This window comes from Anguilla rostrata, chromosome 2 (assembly GCF_018555375.3).
Source record: "Anguilla rostrata isolate EN2019 chromosome 2, ASM1855537v3, whole genome shotgun sequence".
Classification (NCBI taxonomy): Eukaryota; Metazoa; Chordata; class Actinopteri; order Anguilliformes; family Anguillidae; genus Anguilla; species Anguilla rostrata.
Genome location: NC_057934.1, coordinates 27,551,758 through 27,563,156, shown reverse-complemented (window position 1 = coordinate 27,563,156; position 11,399 = coordinate 27,551,758).

Below are 11,399 nucleotides of genomic sequence, written 5' to 3'. Positions count from 1 at the left end.
CATCCTCAAGCCATGCTGGGTAAGGTATTTAAGATTGCCACAGGAAAAAGTTTATGTGTTGCGTTGGTGTCAGAGCCTTGAAGAAGAAGTTTTCCTCTTTTTATTTTGGTGTAGGTTCCTGGGTTGTGTGCTTTTAGCTGCGTTCCTTGTGGCGCTTATACTGGAAGTGGGTGATACTTTGGCAAGGTCTGGCCGATCCGTTTCTCTCTCTCTCTCTCTCTCTCTCTCTATTTTCTGGTATTTTTAGGTTAGTTGTTTAATGTTTTGCTGTATGTCTTCTGTTGTGTAATTTAGAAGTAGCGTGCCTGCATTCAATAAGAATGTATGTTTTCAATTCATTATAATATAAAAGCTTGTTTTGACTTGTTGGTTGATTCCACCAGTGCACTGTAGACCGGCAGACCGAATGCCACATACCTCAAACCCAAGAATTCAGCTGAAGGCTAATTCGGCTTACGCTGAGACTGCTCACCCCGGGTTTGGGTACCAAAATGTCACACGCCAGCGTGACACCCCTGGGAGTGAGATGTGGCAGTGCCGGGGAACAACGTTGGTTGCCACATGGAGAGAGAAAGTACACCCACACAAACACAAAATAAAATAAACACCATCTTCACCCTTCCCCCTCACTGGTTCCAGGCAAAAACAATTAACTAAAATAACAAACTAAAATAACAAAGACAAAAGAAAGCAAAACAAAGTGACATCTTTTCAGTTCCCTGCTTGTAGCTGGCCAGATTTTCACCTGACCAGCTCCTCCCACTTTTCAGTGGCGGAATACTTTTCTTCGTCATGTTAAAAAAAACAACTGAAATCAAAACGCAACTCAAATAAAGAAACACACTCTTGGTGTGAGCTCCTGGTCTCGGCCCCAAACTGTAGAGAGCAGCACGTCTTTAAGCACCTGGGCTGATTAGCCAACACAACCCAGGTGTGTGTGCTCTCTCCACCAGCCGGCACGGCCGAGACCAATCCGCCTCTCTGGCGGACCGAATGCCCCAATATCCCAGCATCCTATTGGCCTTTTACTGCTACAGTACAGTGCCTAGAACCTGAAAGGCTTTGATCAACCATTACTCCCAGATCTTTTTCATAGAGAACATTCCATTTTTGTTACTCCCATGAAGTTATCCTGCCTAATGTTTTTATGTCCCACATGCAGACTTTACACTTGGCTATATAAAATTTCATTTGCCAGGTTTCCACCCACTTATAGATTTTATTTAAATCTTCTAAAATTACTTTAGTAGATTCCAAACTATTAGCTGCGCCTCTGTTTTGTATCTCCTGCAAATTTGACTAATGTACTTTCTATGTCCCTGTCAAGGTCATTGATATATATGAGGAAGAGCAGTGGTCCCAGCAGTGATCCTTGAGGGACTCCACTTCCAGCAGTTTCCTGTTCAGATAATATCCCTCCTACTACTACTCTTTGTGTTCTACCCCGTAGCAAGTTCCGAATCCACTCTGAAATACGTCCTCTAATTCCTACTGTCTTCATTTTATTAACACGTCTCGCATGTGGTACCCTTTCTTATGAATTGGCCAAATGTTTACATACACCTAGGCTAAAGACATTGAAACTCAATTTTTAACTCCACACATTCATTATACCATACATTTCCTGTGTTAAGTCAATTATGGTTTCTACTTTATTTCCATAACAGGTAATTTCAAAATAATAGTTAAGACAGATTTATTTGAGCTTTTATGCACTATATCAGATTTTCAGTGGGTCAAAAGTTTACATACACTTTGTTAGTATTTGGTGGCATTGCCATTACTCACTTAACTTGAATAAAACGCTTGGGGTAGCCTTCCACAAGCTTCTCACAATAATTGGCTGGAATTTTTGCCCATTCCTCCTGACAGAACTGGTGCAACTCAGTCAGGTTTGTGGGCCTCCTTGCTCGGACACGCTTTTTCAGTTCAGTCCACAAATTTTCTATGGGATTCAGGTCACGGCTTTGTGCCACTTCAATACTTTCACTTTGTTGTCTTTAAGCCATGTTGTTACAACTTTGGAGGTATGCTTAGGATCATTGTCCTGCTTGGGACCAAGTTTTACCTTTCTAGCTGATGTCTTGAGGTGTTGCTTCAGTATTTCTAGATAGAACATGATGCTGCCACCCCCATGCTTCACAGTTGGGGTGGTGTTCTTTGGATTAAACGCCTCATCATTTTTCCTCCATACATAGCGCTGATCATTATTGGCAAACAGTTAATTGCAAAAACTTCAGTCTGGCTTTTTTTATGCCAGTCTTGGTGTAGGGGATTCTTCCTTGTGCGACACCATTAATGGTGAATGCAGTGTCTGTGTGGTCCCACAATTTTTATATTTGCATACAATTGTTTGTACAGATGCTCGTGGTACCTTCAGTTGTTTGGAAATTACTCCTAAGGTGGAACCGGGCTTGTGGCGGTCCACAATTATTTTTCTAAGGTCTTAGCTGAGTTGCTTGGATTTTCCCATGGTATCAAGGGCAAAAAGGCAATGGCTCTAAAGTTAGGCCCTTAAATACAGCCACAGGTGCCAATTAACTCCCAATTAACTTCTAATTATGCCAATTGGCCAATAAGAAGCTTCTAAGAAGTAATTACATCAATTTCTGCAATCTTCCAGACTGTTTAAAGAGACAGTCAATTTGGTCCATGTAAACTTTTGAACCACTGGAATTCTGATATAGTGAATTAAAGCTAAAATAAATCTGTCTCTAATCAATTGTTCTAAAATTACCTCTGATGTGAACAAAGTAGAAGCCCTAATTGACTAGCCAAAATAAATGTATAGTAACATGAAATTGTGCAGAGTTGTGAAAAACTGAGTTTGAATGTCTTTAGCCTAGTTGTACCTCAAGTTGGCCTGAACTGTATGCAATGACCGAATGGTTCATAGAGGACTGGGGAATTCTTCCACCACTGGGGAGCTAGGGTGGAGAAGCTCCGTGGTTGGGATGAGCGAGACCCATTCGCCCAGATAGCAGGGAGTACAAGTCACCTTGCTGCAGCTGAGCAGAGTGGTTGAGCTGGCGTGTAGGGTTGAATCATGTCCTGTAGGTAGGTGGGGACTGTCCTGTTGGCTGTAGTGTAAGCCAGGGTCTGGACTTTTAACCTGGCCCTGGCAGCGACTGGTAGACAGTGGAGTGATCTCAGCAGGGGATTGACATGTGAGAACTTAGAAAGGTTGAAGACAAGTCAGGCAGCAACGTTCTGAATCAGTTGTAGTGGCTGTGTGGCACAGGCTGGCAGGTTTGCTAGGACAGAGCTGCAGTAATCTAGACGGGAGATTACCACAGCCTGGACAAGTAGCTGGGGGGAGTATGGATCGTGATGTTGCCTTGATGCGCTCCTTGACCACCCTAGGCTCTTTGCAGAGTGAGATGCAGTCACTGCTCTTTATTCTTTGTAATTTTTTTCTCATATCATGTATCAGTATATGTATTCCATTAATTGCCTCTTAATTACACATGACAATATGACAATATGAGATGTCTGAGAAGTTGCACATGCATTCCTAATATTGCAGTCACTTTTCAAAGCCCAGAGGACACAAAGTTGAAGGGCTGCTAGCCACACAATGTTGAACTGATATGACTCACTGTGCACTCAGGCTTTTGAAGGACAGAAAATTGGGATTCCAATTCAGACTGGCACAGTGATTTTTTATGTTATTTGGGGTAGGAGGGTGTTTTGTTTTAGTGTTGGCAAGCAACATGTTTTTGCCTGTGCATTTGTATGTTGTGGGGTAAGTCTTTGGTGTCATTAGCTAGTAGGCATATTTGTTGTTAGATTTAGCGAACTGATGAATGGGGCCCAGGTTTCTTTATAGTGACACATTTGACTCTGTATAGAGGCTGTCATTCTTTCCATTGATATGTATACTATCAGACGGTTCATCCGTACAATTCGATTGTTTTTATTTTTCCAGTTTAGAAGAATCTTTGATTTGGCGATGGCACAATGAGTATGAGTTTAGAATTCTGAATCGGTGGGTTAAGGGTGAATAGGACTCCAAGCAGACAGAGATTGGAGTAATGGAATACTGCAGTTTAAATCAATATTTCACTCATAACCTGTTTCCAGAATTGTTGAGTCGAGTTGCAAACCCAGGTGGCATGAAACTAATTGAGTGTGCAGAAAGAGTATGCGTCTGAATCTGTGTGGCCCATTTTACACAGTTTACACTTAGTGATATGTGATCTGTGGGTGACCTTATTCTGGGTGAGTTGTATGTTAGTGTTGTTAGACATTGAGAATGTGGTTTTACAGATCCGTGTCCAAAAGTCAACATTGGGAGACCTCAATCTGTAATTTTTTTGTTGGGAGGGATATTGTTGTGTCTATGTTTAGAAGTAGTTTATATAGCTTGGACAGCAGTTTTTTTAGATTTATTTCCTTAGTTTCTTCCATTAGAGCTGTAGTTCATTTGGGGTTGTAGTTCATTGTTAGTTCATTTTAATTAATGTTAATGTTAATTTTGGATTGAATAATATATTTTAATTGGTGATATTTGAGGTATTGCTGTTTTCTAATTTCACACTTTGGGATTAAAACTTTTGAAACTGATGAAGGTACAGTTTTGGAAGATGAGGTGAGTAATACATGTTTACAGGGTTTCGAAGCAGTCATGAATGTGTAGATCATAGAGAGACTATAGAAAAGGTTGATTTTCTCACGTAATAGGATGCTTTCAGGAAATTCACTGGAATGTCGAATTGAGAATTTTTTTCAGTTGGCTGTGTGACATCAGCTGTCCGTTGCCCTGCCTTGTACTCCAAGAACCTGAAATACAGGGAGGAAGAATCTATATGATTGTTGGTAATATGAACATCAATCACATCAAAAGAGCATTCTTAATCATAATGTATAACAGGATACTCAACTTTATTGGCAGGCCACTTTGGAAAATGTATTTTATGTTGGGGGCCAGAGTATAATGACACAGGGATCTGTATGCATGCTTGTTGTTGTGCTGCATATTTGTAGACCCAAATTGTGACTTTATCGTGATTCTGTGGTTCAGTATATCAATCAATCAATCAAATTTTATTTGTATAGCGTATTTTACAACAGTTGTCACAATACGCTTTACAGACAACCCTAGCCTAAACCCCCACAGGAGCAAGCCTAAGGCAACAGTGGCAAGGAAAAACTCCCTGTGGCAGATGGGGAGAAACCTTGGAAGGAACCAGGCTCAAGGGGGAAACCCATCCTCCTCTGGTCGGCTCAGGGTGCCGACTGGTGACCAGCATGTCAGCCAGTTTATGCACAAGATATGATATGTGATGTGGCTCAGATGATGGGTGGGGCCGGGTGGCGGTGATGGGGAACAGCAGGTGGCGGAAGATGTGGGCAGGGTGGAGGCAATGACGAGGGAGGGGCTGGACCGCAGAGGTGGGGGAGACCAGACGACTCTCGAAGCACTCTCGAGGGTTGGGGCAAGAGCCCCGCCGGCAGCGTGGGGAAGAGGGTGGAAACGGCAATTAGGGAATTTGCAATATAAATGACGATATTCAAATTGCAGCCTACCGATTTTTTTCCTCGTCAAAATGTCGCGACTTTGGAGCGCAATTTCACTTTCCCAGTAACTTAGCATGAAATGGCTGGTATGTCCAGATTCCTCTAGGCCTCTAGTTTCATATGATACCCACATCTTCACTCTAGCATTAAAACTGAGCTCGTCCAGAAGATGGCGAGACGCTCGTCTTCAGAGGGTTCAAATCAAATATGGTTTTGGAAATGTTATGTGATATTGATAAATGACCTCGTGGGCCATGGAAAAATGCTTCTTTCATATTTTTTATTGGGGGGACGACGACAAATGCACATGTTCTAAATATTGAGGGGGACATATCTCCTGCGTCTCCCCCAAAATCTACACCACTATATCAATACATATAGCCTAATATGTATTGATATAGTGGTGTAGCTAAGTAGACTATTTAACAATTAGCTAGCTTCTAGCGCTACGCTACCATCAACACAACGCACACAGCACTCATAGGCCGGTATGCACTTATAGCTAGCCACCTCTACAGCATTTTCAGTAATACAGGAGTATGCAGCTGAAATCCTCTGTGGAAAGCAACCTCACAGCGATCTTATGTACGGTCAGCAGGTAATGTTGTGCTTCATTCCGGGGTGTTTATTCTGCTGGAAAAGAGAGAGAGAGAGAGAACTTTTTTTTTCAAGTCAGTGACATTTCCTTCTGACGTCTACGACGGTGACCGCAACCACAACATTTATTTTGCCTTTTTTGCATAGCTATTTCCGTGGATAAAATTGCATTTATTATTATTATTTATTGGTAAAAACATTTACTTCATATCCAGGGAGGTAGCCAACTACTTGTAAGTTAGATCACATGTGTAGCCGTTTACTAATACGATTGCATTTCAGGTTGGAAAATAACTTGTTAAATGAGAGAAATTGCCTTTAAATTGAGTTGTCTTTGAATCTTTATCGCGACAGAAACGGATGCTGTAACGAAACGTTAACTACATCACAATGGATATAACAGCTGTTTTAGAATGTCATTGCGTCACCCGGACCATTTTTGCAGCCCAGATAAAAATTGGTATGACACAACCACAACAGCAAAAAAAAAAAAAAAAAAAATTTTCCTCCAGAGGGGCAGCTCAGCCAAAGAGGGCAAATGGGCTGTTGCTCGGGCAACTTTAGCCCGGCCTTGTGCACGTCCTTGGATGGTAACACTCCTGTGTGCAGGGAGGAGGGGCGGGTGCCTGCGGTACTTAAAATAAGCCAAGTTATTGGTTGCAACTGAAGAGGGAAGTTTTACATCCAATCACGGAAAAAAATAGACTAAAATAAAGCCTAGACAGGTAATGCTGTTTCACTGTAGTTGTGGTCTCAGCCGGTCTTGACCTAAAATTCCGAGTCCTCTCTCTCCTAGACCAAAACAAGACTAAATAAAAATGCAGTCGAGACTGAGACGAGACCGAGACCATCAAAATATGGTCTCGAGTACTACAACACTAATATATATATATGGTAAATGGACTGCATTTATATAGCGCTTTTATCCAAAGCGCTTTACAATTGATGCCTCTCATTCGCCAGAGCAGTTAGGGGTTAGGTGTCTTGCTCAAGGACACTTCGACACGCCCAGGGCGGGGTTTGAACCGGCAACCCTCCGACTGCCAGACAATAGGTCTTACCTCCTGAGCTATGTAGCTATATATACAGTTACAATCAAAATTATTCACCTCTCTAACCCATAAGATGTTTTTGTGATGTGAATATATATATAATACACCCTTGTTTGAAGCCAAATTCATTGATAGGTAGAGCAAACTGTTGGATCATCCTTTATCAAAATGTACAACTTACAACCAGATGAAAATTAAGAAATTTATTAAGTTACAACAAATATTCACGTTTAATCTATAGATGAGGTTCAACTACCTTAAAAAAAGGTTACAGACATGGACAGTCATGCAAGAAATGAATGAAAGCAGATACCAACCACAGTTTATTTGTGCCAAAGTAATCCAAAATGTAAAAAATAAAAGTCAGCAGAATATTCCAAAAGAACCAGAAATGAATTGTAGAATGCCAGACCTTTTTGCAGGACTCAGATGCCCACTCCCAAATTACTGCTACAAACTTCTTCCTTTTATCTAGACACACACTGACACACCTTCTCTGACCCACACATCCTCATACACACATGCAGACCCACACTCACACACAGACACATACATTCACACCTCCAATGGCCACCGTTGGATGGGGACTTTTGATGGGATCAAATCTGCATGTTGATACTGCAGTAAATAATTTTAATACTATCTGTTCCTTGATATTGGACCAAAGTGCAGAGAAGCTGAGAAGAACCTCAAAACCTTCTTTGTCTTAGTGAAATGAAAACATGCATACCTTAAAGAGGGTGTGTCGTCAGGAGTGTAGGTGGACAACTTGTGATTCATTTGGACTCATTAAAAGTGCCCAGGGCGGGGTTTGAACCGGCAACCCTCCGACTGCCAGACAATAGGTCTTACCTCCTGAGCTATGTAGCTATATATACAGTTACAATCAAAATTATTCACCTCTCTAACCCATAAGATGTTTTTGTGATGTGAATATATATATAATACACCCTTGTTTGAAGCCAAATTCATTGATAGGTAGAGCAAACTGTTGGATCATCCTTTATCAAAATGTACAACTTACAACCAGATGAAAATTAAGAAATTTATTAAGTTACAACAAATATTCACGTTTAATCTATAGATGAGGTTCAACTACCTTAAAAAAAAGGTTACAGACATGGACAGTCATGCAAGAAATGAATGAAAGCAGATACCAACCACAGTTTATTTGTGCCAAAGTAATCCAAAATGTAAAAAATAAAAGTCAGCAGAATATTCCAAAAGAACCAGAAATGAATTGTAGAATTCCAGACCTTTTTGCAGGACTCAGATGCCCACTCCCAAATTACTGCTACAAACTTCTTCCTTTTATCTAGACACACACTGACACACCTTCTCTGACCCACACATCCTCATACACACATGCAGACCCACACTCACACACAGACACATACATTCACACCTCCAATGGCCACCGTTGGATGGGGACTTTTGATGGGATCAAATCTGCATGTTGATACTGCAGTAAATAATTTTAATACTATCTGTTCCTTGATATTGGACCAAAGTGCAGAGAAGCTGAGAAGAACCTCAAAACCTTCTTTGTCTTAGTGAAATGAAAACATGCATACCTTAAAGAGGGTGTGTCGTCAGGAGTGTAGGTGGACAACTTGTGATTCATTTGGACTCATTAAAAGTGCTAATGGGCAGTTTTAATGAGGCAGTCAAGAACAGTATTTCACTGACCTGATTGGTAACAACCGCGTCAATAATGTTATCAGTTGTACCAGGGAACCTTCAACTTGCAATAGTAGAGGGAAGCAAAGTTTTTTTTTGAGGTTTAACATGTGGCAACAAACCTGGTGTAGGAAAGAGGTGTACAGGACTACTTCTGCGACAGGGGTGACCTGTACAAGCGTGACAGGCTGCACCTGAACTGGAGGAATACTGCTGCACTGGGTCAGCGTATGCTTAGGGTAACACAGGATTATTTAAACAAGGGACTTGGGGGGCAGGGAGGTCAGAAAGTGAAAAGGGTAGGGAAGTGCAGACTGCCACGATGGAGGCTGTCAGGGCTTCCTATAATAGTGTGAACATCAATCAAGTCTTTTTAAAGCAAATTTGTAGAAAGGATGGCTTGGGACAGCGGGGGGTGTGGGAACGGAAGAGGATGTGTAGAAGTAATAATCTGAAATGTCTTTGTTTAAACGCTAGAAGTATAAAAAATACATTTTCGGAACTTGAGGCTGCTATAAATAGTGGGGACTGTGACATAGCTGGGATTACAAAGACATGGCTTGGGGAGGAGGATGGGGATAAATATAATATAGAAGGGTACAAACTTATTATGAAGGATAGATCCAGTAAGAGAGGTGTGGGTGTAGCTCTATGCAAAAGAAAATTTTAATGTGCAGAAAATTCCAGAAATTTACCAGCTTATGACTAGTGAGGATATTTGGATAAAGCTCAGGGTACTATTATTATGGGTGACTTTAATTACCCTGCTATTAATTGGGATATGATGACAGGACAAGGAAAAAGAGAGGAAGAATTTTCGATGTTATAAATAACCTTTTTTGGCACAGTATGTCAATCAGCCTACAAGAGGGGAATCAATTCTGGAGTTGGTGCTATGTAATGATCCGGACAGAATTTATAGCATAGAGGTAATTGAGCCACTTGGGTCGAGAAACGATTCTGCAGTTAGATTTGATGTATTATGGCAAATTAACAAAGCCTCCTCTATGGCTGGAAGTTTTTATTTTAGACAAGCCAATTTCAACAAGATGCAAGAATTTAAGTAATATTGACTGGGTGAAACTTCTGAACCTTCCTGGCAGGTTCAAAAGGGTTATTCTTGAGGTGCAGTGTAAATTTATTCCAAAGGTAAGGAAAAGTAAGTTGAAGCGCTCTCCCCAGTGGATGAACTAACCCATACAGGAGAGTTAGAGAAAAAAAACTGTATAAGATATATGACAGCACTGAGGGTAGTAAGGCGGAATATTGTAATATGGGTGCTAAGGTTAAAAAAGAACTACAGGAAGCCAAGAGACTCTTTGAAAGGCAGATTGCCCAAGATGCAAAAAGGAATCCTAAACGTTTCTTTCAATACTGTAGTAGGAAAAGGAAAGTCAAAGTTGATCAGGTGCATCAAGAATGAAGAAGGAGCATTACTTTCTAAGAATCAAGATATTGCCAATGCCTTAAATAGTTAATTTGTAGAGAGTTTTACCAGAGAAGGTGTTACTAATAGACTGGAAGGCATATTCAGTACTCAGAATGTCTTATCAGATATTGAAATAGAGGATAAAGAAGTACTACATTAATTACTTAAACTAAAGACAAATAAGGCAGCAGGCCCTGATGGTATATACCGAAGAGTACTCAAAGAGTTAGCTGAGATCATTTTTAAACTACTGGCAGGTATATTTAGACAGTCCTTAGAAACTGGAGAAATAACTGAGGACTGGAAGCAAGGTAATATAATACCAATCTATAAGAAAGGGGACTGTACTGATCCAGGAAACTAGAGGCCTGTCAGTTTAACTTGCATCACGTGAAATACAAGTTGAGTCAAGTTGAAAGTATTTCTTGAAAATAGCAACATCCTAAGGGATAGCCAGCATAGTTTTTGTAAGGGAAGGTCATACCTGGCAAACCTTCTGGTATTCTTTGAAGAAGCTACCAAGTGTTTTGATTATAACAAGGCTTATGATATTATATACTTAGATTTCTAAAAGGATCGGTGCTGGGACCACTGCTCTTCCTCATTTATATCAATGACTTTGACAAGGACATAGAAAGTACATTAGTAAAATTTGCAGATGATACAAAACTGGGAGGCCTAATAATTTGGAATCTACTAAAGTAATCCAAGACTTAAATAAAATCCAAAAGTGGTCAGAAACCTGGCAAATGAAATTTAATAAAGCCAAATGTAAAGTTCTGCATGTGGGAAATAAAAACATTAGGTAGGATGACTTTATGGGAGGAACAAAACTGGAAAGGTTTTAGGCACTGTGCTGTAGCAGTAAAAAAGGCCAACAGGATGCTGGGATATATAGCCAAAAGTACTGAGTATAAATCCAAGGACATTATACATATCTTATACGATACATTTGTTAGACCACTAGTATTGTTTGCAGTTCTGGGGACCGTACTACAAGAAAGATATAGAGGCTCTGGAAAAAGTTCAAAGAGCAGCAACCAAGTTGATTCCTGAAATGAAAGATAAAAGCTATGAGGAAAGACTTAAGATGCTTAAACTCTTCAAGCTTAGTAAAAGGC